The sequence below is a fragment of the Cupressus sempervirens genome, chromosome 6 (assembly GCF_028749045.1).
Source record: "Cupressus sempervirens isolate cs-2001-9-10 chromosome 6, ASM2874904v1, whole genome shotgun sequence".
NCBI lineage: Eukaryota > Viridiplantae > Streptophyta > Pinopsida > Cupressales > Cupressaceae > Cupressus > Cupressus sempervirens.
In genome coordinates this window covers 614,363,134-614,380,122 of record NC_143123.1, presented here as the reverse complement: position 1 = coordinate 614,380,122, position 16,989 = coordinate 614,363,134, and the positions used below count along the sequence as shown (strand labels likewise).

The 16,989-nt window shown below is 34.6% G+C and overlaps 1 long non-coding RNA gene and 1 pseudogene across 2 annotated transcripts; both read right to left on the bottom strand.

Annotated features, from left to right (window-relative positions):
• Nucleotides 1-8,097: 8,097 nt before the first annotated feature.
• On the bottom strand, nt 8,098-8,689 carry LOC149553744 (uncharacterized). The gene is made up of 3 exons (XR_016353423.1): nt 8,457-8,689; nt 8,283-8,363; nt 8,098-8,182 (listed from the first exon to the last, which is right to left on the bottom strand). It is a non-coding gene; the product is annotated as an uncharacterized LOC149553744 (long non-coding RNA).
• A 4,093-nt stretch (nt 8,690-12,782) lies between these two features.
• On the bottom strand, nt 12,783-14,971 carry LOC149553743 (geraniol 8-hydroxylase-like; annotated as a pseudogene). Its single transcript, XR_016353149.1, has 2 exons — nt 14,014-14,971; nt 12,783-13,529 (listed from the first exon to the last, which is right to left on the bottom strand). The product of XR_016353149.1 is annotated as a geraniol 8-hydroxylase-like (transcript).
• Nucleotides 14,972-16,989: the final 2,018 nt, after the last annotated feature.

Sequence of the window (16,989 nt, the reverse complement as noted above, 5' to 3'; positions counted from 1 at the left end):
AAAAAAGTTAAAATTTTAGGGGGGCCACACTTTGTACTGTGTTATGTTTTTTTGGAATAAACAGTACCACTTTTTGTGGCCCTATTTTTTGAGGACCTAAAACTAAACCATTTTGAAAAAAAATTAGTAGTTTAGAAACTAGATTCAAAGGAATACGACTTTTTTTTTGGTCATATCTTAAAATTTTGAGCGTAACTATCTTCAAATTCTTGTTGAAGTTCAAAATTTGCAAATTTCAAGAAAAAGGTGTCCACTTATACCCCCCTTTTGGCACCACAACTTGGTGCACTTACCCAATACCAGAATTATCACTATGAAACCACAAGCGTTTCATTCACAATATGCTTCATAAGACATAGGTGTACATAAAGGCTTTCTCTATTCCCTGCATCGACTCTATTCCTATTATTAGGATGGCAATGACATTTAGTCAAACACATCCTAATCATTGTAATGCCTACAGCTTTCAATGATTTAAGAATATCCAATAAAACGGTTCATATGCTTTGTCTATGGTTCCATTAATGCTGCGAGTGCTTTTTTTTTTTAATACAGAATATCTTCAATTTTTTTTCTAAAGTGCTTAATCAAAATCCACACATTCACATGGAAATGTGATCAGCTTGGTAATGAAATTGACTCCAAGTCAATTATTTTATGGAAGTATCATGGCATGAGCCGCCTCCCTTCTCAAGGTATTGGTTGAAACAGATACGCCTCCCTTCTTACCATGTGCATGATGAATTTTCTAAAATGCTTGGAAGTTGCTCCTAAATTCCTTCCTCTGTGGCCTACTCATGTGCTTTACCTTGGTTGGGAGTTGATGTACTAGAGATTTATCATTACATTTGATCTGCTATGTGCAAGATATTTGACCAATCACCCAAGTGAAAACCTCTATGCTTTTGAGCTTTCATGGAATAACTAACACTGTGGAAGTTCGGGTTAGGATTAGGTTAAAAAGTTGGAGTATGTAGTGAGAGAGTATTTTAGTACATGGAGAGAGAGGGATTGTGTGGGAGAAGACAAACCCAAACCCGTACTTCTCTCTAAAAGTTTGAGTACGTAGAGAGAGGTAGTACTAGGAGAGAGAAAATTGTTGAAGAGAGAAAGGAAACTCATTTACTCAAACCCCAAACTTCTTTCTAGAAGTTAGAGTACAGGGAGAGAGAAAATATTGAAATAGTGTAAAATAACTATTTTTTTCCCCTCTCCGTCTCTCCATTAATTAACTCAATTAACTCTCTTTCTCATAAAATTATCCAAACAACTGCTGGTTCTATTTGGGGACAAGGACTGTGCAAGATGTTGAATGAACCCAGAGTTAAGAAAGAGTAATGCTTTATCACAAGGTCTATAGAGTCACCCAAAAAGGAGATGATTCTAGGAAAAAGGGACTAAGCAAAACAAAATTGGGAACACAACCAAATAGAAAAGAAAGGAAGGCATGACAAAAACTTCCTAACTAAGATATGTACAAGGCAGGTCTCCCTACTTCTAGTGACTCAAGGTATAATCATGCAAATCCATTCACTGGCTGGGGAAAATAAATACCATGGCGTGCTAACATGTGGGCACTTTCAGGTTCCTGTGAACTCAAATGTAAGTTCGCTCTTTGAATTCCAATTCTAAGATTCCTAACATGCTTCACATCACTTGATAAAGGAATGTATCCAAATGACCATGTCTCATCAAAAATTTCTGACTTCGGAATCAACTTTGCTTCATGTTGTATATCACTAATGACTTCATTTGAAAGAGTTGAAGGATAAGGCTCTCAAATTTTTGAATGCATATATGATTCTTTTCTTTACTTGACAAGTCCTCTACTTGAAATTCTAGTGATTGGTCATCATGAATTCCTGAACTCTTTTTTGACATCAAACACTCTTTCTTTTCCACAGGGATGATTGTGTTTGTATTCTCTATGAAATTATTCCAATATGAATGCACATCCTTGTCACATTGGATCTTCCCATGATGTATTTCTTCCACTTCTCCCGTCAGATCACTCAAAGAAGAAACAATCATCTTTTCCATTTTGGTGCGCACATCCAGTAATGATTCTATTTGATTAGGAGAATTAAACATCAATTGATATTGATGTAAGGGAAAATATTTTAAAAGAGCATCATCATTTATGCCTTTATCTTCACATTTTTCAATCATTAGATCACAACAGATTTCTTCAAGGCCAACTACTTCTCTGGTGCGAGATACCATCACAATGTTTTCTTCAATGTAGTCTCCACTTGTGAACTTGAATGCTTCAATTTCAGGTTTCATCCATGAGGAAGAGTGAGAGTTTGATGTGTCATCTTCTCTTACTTGAAGCCTATCCTTAATTCCCATTTCCATTGTACCTATTATCAAATTTTCATCAATGTTTTCAAAAACTTGGTTCATTGATTCTTCTTGATGACCATCTTCACAAAATGGGAAAACTTCATATTCCACTTGAATGCTTCAATTTTAGGTTTCATGCATGAGGAAGAGTGAGAGTTTGATGTGTCATCTTCTCTTACTTGAAGCCTATCCTTAATTCTCATTTCCATTGTACCTATTATTAAATTTTCATCAATGTTTTCGAAAACTTGGTTGATTGATTCTTCTTGATGACCATCTTCACAAAATGGGAAAACTTCATATTCCACTTGCATGTAACCTTGAGAAGGATTTCTTGACAACTCATCATCTTTCTCTTGAAAATAATCTTCTACTCTTGTAATGATCATACCACTTTCTGAAAACTCCTCAACATCTTCAAGAGTAAAGACTTCAATCTCAGGAGTTAATAGAGATGTTTGCAAGATTTTACTTGAGATTTTTTCTTCATTAGTGGTAATGGTAGAAGATTGTGCAAAATATTCTAAAGAATTGATTTCAGAAATAGAGTCCTCATCATTAATGATTATGGATGAATGAATAGGAAGGTCTTCTCCACAAAGGAAGTCATCATTTGAAGCATCGAGGCACCAAGTAGGAATAAAAGTAGTATGAAATTCACCTTGATCCACATTTCCCTCATCTTTAATCATATCTTATGTAGTTCCTTAAGAAATATTTGATATTTCTTTCTCTTTCTCATTAGGATTGAGATGATTGAATACGTTCTCCTAGGTTTTGAAATTTTCACAATGATGCCTTGATACATTACTAAACCCTTCTTCTTCCATAGACATCATCTCTCAACCATCTCCTTGATTAGACGTAGAATCCCCATCTTCTTCTATGCATGAGGATTTAGATGATTCCTTTCTAACATTTGGATCGAGAGGTATTTTGTTACCAAGAAAATAATTCTTGCATGTGTCTTTTTTCTCAAGCCCTCTCTGTGTTTGAAATAAAGATGGATTTTTGTTAGAATCTAGGTGTGTATTGTTGTAGAAGCTTTTTAAGAATTCAACCTAATTAGGATCATGGGAAGCATGATTTTGATGAGTAATAGGTGTAGGCATTGGGCTATTTTTCTGACCACCATTATAAATCCTTGATTCACATGAATCATTTTTATGATCAAGGTATTCTTTATAATAGCATGTGGAACTTCTTTCTAGAAATGGTTTGGGCTTGTGAGAGAAAAACTGATTATTTTTACCCTCTTCTTCATCTATCTTTTGAAAAGTCTGGAGCAAAGATGGATGGATCTTTTCTGGATCTAGTTTTCATCCACCATAGAAAATCTTCAAGAAGCTACCTTACTTAGGATCGATGAAAATCTAATTTTGTTGAGGGATAGGTGAATGAGAGACATTCCCATTATTCTTTGTTACTGATTTAGATGAAACACATTTTTCAGCAAGGCCTTCTTTATCTTTATATGTTGAATCTTTTTCCAAGAAGGATTCTTGATCATGAAAAAGAAAACCATAATCCTTTCCATCTTCTTCTTTGATCTTTCATAAAACCTGAAGTTAGTGGGGATGAACCATTTTAGGATCTGTCCTCCTTCCACCATAGAAATTCTTCAAGAATTCAACTTGCAGAGGCTCATTAGGAATCTATTTCTTGGAAAACTATTCTTCATCAATATCACTATAAGTGTCACTTTCAACTTTTCCCTTGTACCAAACCATGATTCTAAATTGACACCTTAAAATAGAGTTGCCAATAATCAATGTTTAAAATAGAGTTGCCAACCTTCTAGGGAAGGTACCTTTTGTTAGTGATTATTGTTCACCTAGTCTTGGATGTGACCAAGATTTTGCCTGTTTCTTCTTGGAATAGCAATTATTCTTTCAACAACCACAACCTTTTGACCAATTGGAGCTCTTCACAAGATTTCACGAAATTCTTCTTCTTCTTCTAGAACCCAGTTCACTTGATGGTATTGATGAGCAGTTCGTACTCTAGGCTAACATAACATATAGACATGCCCCTGATAGTGTAGAAGATAATTGAAAGATTATCAGAGAGTATCATTTTTATATGAGTGATGATAGATCTCGCTCTCACGAGTTCGTGCAACATTGTTTCAAGAATTATTTTGATTTCTTACAGGAGCATACAATTGCTATGGATAGACATATCATTTGGTCAGATAACTATATAGGTCAATTTAAGAATGCTCGCATGTTTTATTGGTTATGTAGGATGCACGTAGAGAGGGAGGTGCCTCATATTTGGAGTTTTTTTGAGTCTAGCCATGGGAAAGGGGAAAATGATGGAGCAGGGGCATGTGTGAAGAGAGCTCTAGTTAAGTAGCAATTAAATATTTTAATACTAGAGCTTCTTGATGCTCATAACATTGTTGATTGGTGTAGTTTAGCATTATCACAAGGGGGGACTCTTGATTCGGTGGTACGCAGGTTCTTTTGGTTGGTTGAGGAAGGGTCCATAGGTGATAGATTAGATTGTGCTACAATGAGAGACTCATAAAAAATGCATTCATTCTGGAGCTTTAATTCTAGTACATGGACCATTTGGACACGACAACTAGCTTTCTTTTGTCCTAGTTGTTTTTAGTGTGATTGGGATCACTGTGAGTCAAGTGAGTGGGTGGACACATGAGCTCCAAATTATCTTACTCCATTGTCTATCATACCCTCTATCAAAAATGATGACATGGAAAGTTCACTTGAGCATAACCATCTATCAGATCTTCTTCAGCTAGGACATGTCTTTGCATTGGTTGCACCATAGGGGAATGATGAGAAATCCGATTATTGGTTAGCACATTGTGTAAGAGGTAAACAAAAGCTTGCACAATCAATCACAAATGATGATGGATTCACATATCCTACTGGTTTAGTGGTTATCGCTAGAACATGGCTACGGAGATACATGCTTAAAAGGAATGGAATTCTTGCATTTGAAGACTATCAGAAGCACAATTTTTTTTTCATATATTCGTATCTTATTATAGAAAAAAATGTAAAGTTGTTGAAGCATCAAGAAAGACCAAAAGTAAAAGAACATTTTACTATTACTAATGCTGATCATGAAGCCCTCTAAAACAGAGAGAGGACCCTACTTGAACACTCAACTAGATATATTTACTTTTTATGTTATTTTCTTCATAATGATTCAGTGAACAGATGATTATCTTGTTTAATATAATAAGTTACTAGTATTTTTTATGATATTGGAATGTAGGTACATCATGAAGAGTGGTGGGGGGGGGGGGGGTGTTGGGGAGAATTCCTAAGATTTATGATGTATTATGATGTAAAATGTGAATTTTTTTCGTATATGGTTTTTGTAATAATGAAAAAGATAGCTTAAATTAATTACATATTCTAATTTGTATTTTGGTAGGTTCTTTGTAAGGAATTACAAGAGGAAGATATTGAACAAGTTCTTGCAAATCATATTTGCATGTGATACAAGCCTATAAGGATAATTTTAAGAGCATTTATAACTATATGAGTATTGAAGCAAGGAGACAATGAAAGATAATTTCTTGCAGATATCTTATTAGAAGTCGAAGCTCGTGAGGGCTATCGATAAAAAATCAAATTCTACAAGACAGTGATGCTGAGGCCTAACATAACCTATCTCATTTTTGAGAGATCACATTTCATTTGGATTAGGCACAACGATCTCGCTCGATGCCAAAACTCATAGTGTGCCTCAGTTCATAGGTGCATCACATCATAACTTTGAAACCATTGATCTTGGCATCGAATTTTCAGTGCCATTAGCTCTGGATGGGTGGGTGAACCATACTGACACCCTTATTCTAGCCATGGAGACCATCCATCATTCGTGGCCACCCCATACCGAGGAGTCTCCAAGGTTCTCTAAGTGCATTTTGAGGTTGATCTTTCGAGGGTCATAACTCAGAGCTCATGAGGGCTATTGATGAAATGTCAAATTCTACAGGACGGTGATGCCGAGGCCTAAAATAACCTATCCCATTTCTAAGAGATCACATTTCATTTGGATTCGGCACAACGATCTCGCTCAATGCCAAAACTCGCAATGTGCCTTAGTTCATAGGTGCACCGCATCATAACTTTGAATCTTCTGATCTTGGCATCAAATTGTCAACACTATTAGCTCCAAATGGGTGGGTGAAGCCTAGTGACACCCTTGTTCTAGCCACATAGACCATCCATCATCTACAATTACCCCATACAAAGGACTCTCCAAGGTGCTCTAAGTGCATTTCCAGGTCGATCTTTCGAGGGTCATAACTTGGAGCTCGTGAGGGCTATCGATGAAATGTTGAATTCTACAGGATGATGATGCCGAGGTCTAAAATAACCTATCTCATTTTTAAGAGATCACATTCTGTTTCGATTCGACACAATGATCTCACTCAATGCCAAAACTCGTAGTGTGCCTCAGTTCATAGGTGCACCATAGTGTAACTTTGAAACTACTGATCTTGGTATCAAATCGTTAGTGCCATTAGCTTCAGATGGGCGGGTGAACCATAGTAACACCCTTGTTTTGGCCACAGAGACCATCTATCATCCGCGACCACCTTGTACCGAGGAGTCTCCAAGGTGCTCTAAGTGCATTTTGAGGTCAATCTTCCGAGGCTCAAAGCTCGTGAGGCCTATCAATAACCCCTTACCAAGTTTGGTGAACTTCTCTAATTAAGAATTTAAAGTTATAACAAAATTTTTTCAAAATTGCAAAAGTTGCAAAATTGCAACTTTTGCAACTTTTTCTTGCAAAGTGAAAATGAGTGCAAAGAGTCAGTTAAGGGTTTGAGTACGACCATACAAGGTTGGAAATACCTATATAAGGTGTGAAATGATAGCATGCATTAATGAAGCCAGTTTTGTTAAGTGGATTAGTATAGTTTATGTGAACCTTGTGTAGGAGGTTAACAAGTGTGTTTATGTCATGATAGCACTTCAAATTAAACATTGCATCCAAATTTGATAATAAAGGTTGTAAAAATGTTATTTACAAATTATTACATTTGAATCGAATATAACAAACATGATCAAAATTAATGATGTTCCATAAACATTAACATACACATGATCCATGATAAATTGAACAATACTAGATACTAAATTAAAATGTATATCATTGTGCACATAAATGACAAAAATATATATCAAAGATCATGTATCCATAAACAAAGTACAAAAAATATATATATCAAAATACATAGATCCCATATACAAAATGTGGCTGATCATGCCATCGGAATGTGTATAATATCAATGTTTCTATAAACAATGTGGCATATGCCATCTCAAAATGTCTCATGACGCATCCTATGACAACTATACTATCCTAGGGTGCTAGTGGATGATCAAAATGCAACCTCTTCGCTACACTAGGTGGATTAGATGCCTCCTACATAAACAAAAAAGGAAAACCCAAAGTTAGACTAGTAAATTTATATGATTCTTTGTATCTAACATTGAATTACTCAAATGCATAATGATTTTTTTTTAATGAATATTTATACTATTAAAATTTCATAATAAATACCTCTCTCGTCGACCTCCTACGCTTGTTAGGAATCCTCTCGTATGCCTTAGGCAATGCTTGTACCTCACTGATTGTGGCCTCTGTATGTTCAAATATGTTCGTCAGATGAATCTAGAACTTAAACTATAAAATTATAATTCATAGCATGCTAAATGTATAACATATTTAATCATGAATTCAAACTACAACTTACTAGTGTAGGCTGCTCCTCAGGATATAGTGGTTGCATCATCAAATCTACAAAACTCTCCTGTCGAACCTGGTGTGCACTGGGAGTTTCCTATGAGATAAAAAATAGTAGTTGTTAATATCATGGAATTCAGTTTTGAATTTATTTATGAAGATAAGGAAAATGAAAAATAAATGATACTTATACATACAATGGGGCTCTCGGTGCGAATGAAAATGCCTGAGCGTCTACGACGTGGAATCTGAATGGGCTCATCGCCAGTAGCCATGCCCTATATACAATAAAGAATGTAATTAAATTTCATTACCATAAACATTTTACAAGAATGAATCGATATTTAATCAAATAGAAAACACTTAATTACCTTTCCTTTGTCAATGGGTGCTGGCTCATCCCCCGCACTTTGTCAACCAGGGATAGGTGGTACCTGCAAGATAAAAGAAAGATTAGAAACCATATATGCTACAATATCAAATAGAAAAAACAATGAGAACACAACATAATGTACTATAGATGTCTCAAGGCCAAATGAAATGGCCGAGAGCGTGCTATCATCAACCTGTCTCAACTCCTCCTTGGTCATCAACTAAACATGAATGAAGATCACATACATGTATAAGTCAGTATGGCTTAAAAATTAAAATTAGCTTAAAAATTAAAATTAGCTTAAAAATTAAAATTAATCTATTATAAAAATTAACTTTAAATCGCATATATCATAACAAAAAAATGTATACATGTACCGACACAGAAGGAGTCCATGGCCCTGCATTCCCATCCTCTCTCACATTAGGGTATGTAGCCTCTACATGTGCATCTAGTGTATCCTTGTCTAATACAAAATGATACTCAAGAAGATCACCTATGGGATCCAGGAAAATATTCTTACACGTAATGCAAGTGTAAGGCACACAAATGTGTGATGAGCTAGCCAATGATGAACTGGCGCTAGCATCATCAACATGGGGAGGTAGGACTGACCTAGCCTAAGATATCAATAGGCTACTTAGTCTATGAATGGCTCTAATGGTTTGTGAGCTAACCTTTGCTATAATATAGGGGGGAAACATCAGTAGGGGGGACAAAAGTGCCAACTTTCTTCCGCGAGGAAGAGGGTCTAGTCTAAGGAGCTCCTAACCCTACACCCATGTTGGGCATCATGCTCCAATAGTTCACCTTGAGGCCCATCACAAATTTTGCATACAATTTTCCGAGGAAATAAAATGACACCTCTAAATTGCTATGTGGAGGGATATCAAAAACCATCCACCAATGATCCCAAAAGTTTTCATGTACGGTGTCATTTGTGCACCATTTAATCGATAGTTTGGTTTTTTTTTTGGTTGACTGGTAAACCAGTTTTTGGGTTCACAAAAAGGGAAGACAAATCATCTTTGGTTATATTGAGGGCCGCAACCTCATCATAGTCCAAGCCATCATCAAACATCTCGTGCATTTCATCACGCCAACGAAGAGCAACATTTTTTTCATTGGTAAGGGTTTCGATGTTATCTATCCACTATGGTGTTTAACGTGGATAACACAGGAGCCAATGTGAGTACATTATTATATGTTCTTCGCAAACCCCTCAATTTAGTGAGATTTTCATTTATCAAATCCTTGATTCGAGGAGGGTTTTGGGGAGGGGGGTAAAGGATCATTTGGTGGACAATTTTGGAGGGGCATTGGATAGTTTGGTGGGGGGTTACAAGGAATAGTATTCCTTGCCTCAGTGTCATCATTTTGATCAGCCATTCCTATTAATTTGTAAAACATAATTTATATTTAAAAAAACCTTAATTTTAACAATTTCTATCAAAAAAAACCTAAATTCAACTAAAAATAATAAATTCATGATAAAATTTATTAAATTTATATTGAAATTGATAAAAATAAAAATAAAAATTTATCTTATATCGAATACACGATATCAAACTCGATACCCGAAACCTTGAACACGAAAATCTCACTATGATAACAACCTGCGGGTTGTCTTTTTTATTTATAAATACTGACAGATATTGGGTATCTGATATTATATCGAATATCCGATACAATATCAGATATCTAATATTATATCGAATATCCGATACAATATCAGATATCTAATATTTGCCACATCAACCCCATGTGGAACAACCAACCCGCGGGTTGTCTTTTTTGAAACAACCCGCGGGTTTGCTTTTTTTCTTTTTTTAATAACAGTGGCGATATTGGGTATCCGATAAGGGTTGGGCCTTACTTTCTAGGTTTGGTACCTAGATAGGTGAAAAAAAGTTAGATCAGATTTTGAAATGCTTTTAGATGTTTTCAAACTCTATTTTTTTCACATCGCCACTTTTTGGCACACTGTGATCTTCCAAATACCCCACTACAATATGGTTTATTTAGATCTCTATTTCATTTTTTGCCTCTTTCTTTTCAATTGCCTCATGCTTCTTCTTCCAATATTAGTTAAAAATAACCACCATATATATTCTTAAGATAAAACCTTCATTGATACCTATTCCTAAACAATACAAGTCTTTGTGCCTAAATCATATCAAAAAATTGTTTAGACTAATTGAACCACACAAAAAAAACTTCAAAATTAAAATATGAGAAAGCTTGATAAAATATTAGCTTAGTCATAATGTTCTGACAAACTAAGTCGCATAACATGCCTTTGTTGGTCCTGATCGGTACTAAGAGGGGGTTGAATCAGTACACACACTTTTACTAAATCTATTAGTTAATGCACCAAGCTTTATAGCACAATTCGTTATGCCCATTTAACTATTAAGGACATGATATATGCTATGAAATAAAACCTTACACTATCCCATATAGAAGCATACAACAATGACATAGACATTTTTACATGGAATCCCTCAGTGTGAGGGTGAAAACTATAGTTGGTGCAATATACCCACTAGCCTTTCCTTTCAAGAAAAAAGGTGCCCTATTAAAGGATTACATATGTTCCTTCTAAGAACACATTCTATTAAGAATTCTAGTAACCTGTTAGGATTAAAACAACCGGTTAAGGCTACCTTGTTAGAGGATTTAGATCTCTTTTTGAGAAATACCTTGTTAGAGGATTTCAAAGACTTATTACAAGTATGCCCTTTTAAAGGCTTACAATGGATGCTATGGTTAGAAAGAAAACTAAAGTTCTAGATCTAAATATCTAGTACACCTTTTCTAGTAGATCCTTTGCTGCATTTTCTCGAGGATGCTCCAATCTTCCACTATTATTTTGTCTTGGGTGAGATTCCTCTGCTCTCTACCTTTCTTCCTCTCATGCACTTTACACGTGTCTATTGTTGCACTATGTTCACAACTAACCTTGTTTAGTTAAGATTTCTGGTTCACATAGTTACAACAACAACATCCTTGGCACTTCATCTTAGTATCAAACTCTTCTCTTTTTTGGCCAACGTCTCTCAATAAGTAACAAGTGATCATTAAATTACGTTCTCTGATTACAGATGGAAATCCCAGAGTTATCCTACTCAATCTATTATTTAAATTATTAAATGCACAGTGAGCATAGTCACAAGACACCCATGACTACCTATCCATAGATGCCTATGCTTATAGGCCAACTTGTCTGTCTGGAAGTCTACAACTAGACCTAGGACTTTACATGCTTCAGGCACATTCCACCACTTTTCTCTGATGCTTGTCTTGTTGTATTCATACCTCCTCTTGTATCATCATATCAATTGTGATTGAATTTTAGCCATTCTTCTTTCACGCCTTCCTTCATTCTTCTGTCATGACCTATATGCCAGCCTACTGGTGGTTGCAAGGCTTTGTAACTTCTTGTTAACTTGTTGCCAATCAGTGACAACACATCCTACTAATTCAATTCTTGAGTTCTTTGCTCACCACTTTCCCGGTTGATGTAACATGGTCCAACAACCTCAAACCTTTCTTCTTCATCATGCCACCATCTTTCTACTGCCACTAAAAAGAACAAACAAGAGTGCTACTAGAGAAAAAGAAATGGTAGAAGATTATAAAAAAATAGTTTTTCCAAGAATAAGTAGGGATAAGAATGGAAACAAATCAAGAAAACTCATTAAAGTAAGAAGGAAAAAAACTCAAAGTTGTTTCCATAGTCGAGAAACTAAAACTCAAGGCAAAGGGATGATAATTATCCAAGAAAAAAAAAGAAATTTTTGAGAGAAAAACTCCCACACAAAACTTGTCATCTTAAAGATGCTCGTGGTCTTCTTTGCATCAACATTTCTGATCACACTCTTGCGTTCTTGATTGATAAAGTTAAGGGATAGAGATATATATAGTTAAAGATGGAGGAATATAGAAAAGGATACATAGTATGACAATATGAAGCATAATGAATAAGTATGACATCCATACCATAAGAAATTCACCCACACAATGTATATACATGCATTTCACATTTTTCATAATATTTTTATTTCACGATTCATCCTAACACTAGAAATTTATAAACTTACACAAAATTTGTTAGCCACTTGCTAAGAAGTTGCTAAGTTTTCTTACAATCAAATGGTGATTATGATAATATGTACATCTCATAATCTACAATCAAACATCATAGTGTCCATGTAAAATACCAATGATAAATTCTATTGAGAACATTAAAAAAAATCATGAATACGTATGGCATCAATAGGAAAGAAACTCAAATGCACGATGTATAGACATGCATTACACATTTTCATAATATTTGTATTTCATGATTCATTGTACCTCTAAAGTCGTAAAATTACAACAAACTTGGTTAAAAAAAGTTAGCAAGTAATATCTTTAGAACCTCTAACATATATTTTTAATACAGATGATGTGGTAATCTTGGTGTCGGAATTGCATGCAATTCTATAGCCTTCTTTAATACTATTCCTAAGGTGTCACTCATGTCTATTTTCTCATAATCCATTCCTTTTGGAAGGGTCCAATTAAATGAATGGATTAAGGAAGCTATGGCAAAATGAATCATTTGATGAGCCAAAGGAAGTCCTAAGCATATTCTTCTTCCAGCACCAAATGGTATTAGCTCAAAATCTTGTCCCTTATATGTCATCTTACTATTCTCACTATTAAGAAACCTCTCTGGCATAAATTTCAAAGGTTCCTTCCAAATTTTAGGATCTCTTCCAATTGCCCACACATTCACAATCACCATGGTGTGCTTGGGTATCATATACCCTGCCACCTCACATGAGTTATATGCTCTATGAGGCACTGCCAGAGGAAGTGGTGGGTGCAATCAAAAAACTTCTTTCACTACAGCATGGAGATAAGGTAGATGATCTATATAAGATTCTTCCACCTTTCGATCAAGACCAATTATCTCTTCTAATTCTTTTTGTACTTGTTTCATTAGATGTGGATTGGCAATAAGTTCTACCATAGCCCATTCTATTGTTGTTGTAGTAGTGTCACTGCCAGCAGTCAATAGTTCCTACAAAATCATAGAGAAAAAGAGGGTCATCAATATCATAAATCCATGTTTTGAAAATGAAAACATTTAAGTTGAAATAGATATTGAATAGTGATCAATTCATATTGTTAAACAAAATGTCATTTTTCTTCATTTTGAAAAATAGAAGACTCATATTATTTAACTACATAAAAATCTTAGTTATCTTCGATTGTAAACATCACACACTAATAACTCATTTCTAGACTAAACGTATCAACTAATAAAAGTTAACTTACTTTTTTTAACATAATTTTTCCTTCAATATATGATGTTTAAGCTTAAACATAACATACTAAGACTCGATTTCTAAACTTAAAATGTTAAATAATCAAGATTGAGAATAGTGGCGACTGGATCAGAAACTTCATGCTATAAAAACTTACAGAAACTTCATGTAATGAAAAGCTATAGAAACTTACATAATCTAAATGAAAGTCATTCAAAATGAAATTTTTAATGTCACTAACCAAAATTAGAGCCTGATATTCTTCAGTGTCAATTCATGGGGAGCACAGTCGAGCAGAATATCCAGAAAGTCCTTTTCTTTGTGAAGATCAACGCCGTTCCTCCTCTCTGCCAGCCGATCTCGTATGAATCCGTCCAAGTAGTCATGTAGCCGCTTATGAATCACGGCTAAATCACGGTGCAGCCCCTGAAGATCCAGGGATCTCAGAAACGGATAAAAATCTGCCAAGTTTGGTTTTCCGCCCAAATTCATGGCATCCCTAAAAGTGTTCCCCAATTCCACAGACTCCGAACTGTTGGGATCGACCGAGTTCTTGCTGAAGATGACGTTGCTCATGAGATTCAGACCCTCGTGATACACAAGCTGTTCAATCTTCAAACTCTTTCCCCTCTTCTCAAACACCATTCTCAACGTCTCGGAGATCTGATCTCTTCTCAGGTATTGCAGGGCTTGGAGTCTGGTGGGAGTGAAGAGTTGTGTGGTAGCAATTCGCCTCATTTTTCGCCAGTAATCTCCATACTGAGCAAACACGATGGATGATTCGTGGTGGGAAAGAGCCGTTGCTGCTTCCATCAGCGTCCGCCCTGCAAAATTCTGGTCGTGGGTTTTGAAGACCTCCTTTGCCATTTCAGAGGAGGAAACCACAACAGCAGTTTTCATGCCGAGGGAGAGAGTCATGAGAGGGCCGTATTTCTGAGAAAGAGCCCACATTGATTCGTGGGGTTTTTCCCCCAGCTGCAGAAGGTTTCCCACGATGGGCCATCCAGGAGGTCCAGGGGGCAGATTTGCTCTGCTCTTCTTCATTCTCTTCCGCATGAAATCTAACAAGAAATAGGCCGTCACACTGCTTAGTAGAGCAGAAAGCCAAAACAGCCATTGTTTTTCCATTGAATGGATTTCTGATCTGATCTGTGTGGGAAGCAATGATCTCGTTTCTTTAAGATGGATTTGTATATATAAAAAGTGCTAGTGCCCTTTATCCAAAGATACCAAGCAGAGCATTATCTCAGATAGTGTAAATTTTGTCATTACATCAAAAGTACTTACTAGTGGTGGAGAGTGTTCAAGAGTGTTCTAGATTTATGATACTATCTAGGTTTTACCGGAGCCGGCTACGAGGTCGACTTATTTCCATGCCATCAGGTCATTCATGCATCCCTATCCGTTCCATACATCAGCTGTGGCTGTCAGTCTAACTGAGAGAAAATCTCTCAGAAATCTCTTCCCACTAATGCATGTAAATTAAATTTGGCATCAAATTTTATGATAGATTTTAATAGAGTTATGTAATGTTTCTTAATTAAAATATTTACAGTGTAAATTATATTAATTAGAGTTAAATAGTTATGTTAAGTTTCTGGATTAGATTGTGTAATTTTTTTTTTTTTCAACATTTCAAATCACACTATGTGATCCATCATCAGGATGAGAGAGCAAGAGGTGTAAAACAATGTAAGTTGCAGATTTAGCACATGCTCACCAAATAAAGCCGACCAAGAAGAGAGAGAATGCACACGCCCAAAAGCAAGAAAAATAAAATAAAATTAAGACTAAAACAGGGGGGGAGGGGGGGAGACTAAACCAATGATACACAATGAAGTTGATAAAAAAAAAAGAAAAAAAAGAAAAAAAAATCTTAACACAATCTAATCCAGAAACTTAGCATAACTATCATGAATTGTGGAAATCTAATCGCATTAATAGAGTTAAATAATTTATTTAATGTGTTGAAAGATATTTTAAAAACTATACAATACTTTTCATTTATTTTAAAGTTTATTATTTTATTTTATTTTATTTAAGTCTAGTTTTTATAAACAATATCTTATATTCCCATTTAACATGAGATTTTTTTAACCATTCTAAAAAATTGATTTCTTAACCATTTAATTAACATTAAAAAGATAAATTTACATAAAATATTATCAAATTTTTTTAATGTTAATATATCAATTTAGAAAAGGCAAGAGCCTACAACACAATGGTAAATTGTGAGCCTCTTATTGAAGAGGTCTTGGGTTTGAATCTACACACGTTAAATAAATAATAATAATTAATTATGACACAATAATTAATCTTGGCTTCGGCCTCTTACCAATCAAAAAATAAAATTAAAAAAATGTCAATTTAGAACATTATTATTTTTTGATGCAATTACATTGAATTCAATTTACAAAATCATTATAATAAATTATTTCACTAGGAATTTAATATACGATTAGGTATATTTAAAATTTATTGATTTTAGTTAAAAATAAACAAAATTGTTTTGCCTTAGACGTTACCATTTCTTTCTCTAGTTAAAATAATTTCTAAATATGCAAAGGTTGTTGATACTCTTTCAATTTTATTTATTGAGTAAAAAAAGTTATTTATTTATGATCATATTGTAATCATATGTCTAGACAGAAGTTGTTTGCTTCGATAAATTTTTTAATTTTAATTAATATTTATGTTACTTATGAATGGAGGCTAACATATATTGACATGTCATCTACATAAATCTAACGAAAGAATACTTTATTATCATACAAATCATTAAATCTTCACTCAACACATGACAAGTGAAATATCAAATAAATTCAATTATCTTCTAAAACTATGTGACCCAAAGAAAATTAATTGATTGCCGCATAAAATGGTTAAAACCCCATAAGAAAGTTAGCCAATTTTCAAAAGGTTTAATACTTGTCCCACTCAAAAGTATATAACATATAGATAGTCATCTATAAGGTACTATCTCTGAGAGCCAAATTTTAAATAGTTTTAAAACACTCATTAGGTAACTCATATTACACTAATTCAGAATAATAGTTATCCAAAAAGATATTGACCATGGCCCTCCCTTATAGTATCATCTGTACCTACAAACACATGAGCTAGTTATAAAATTAATTTACAAAATAAAGATTCAAAATTGATTGAATTTCATAATATAATGTTCTTACCATTTTTAGTTTGCATTACATTTTC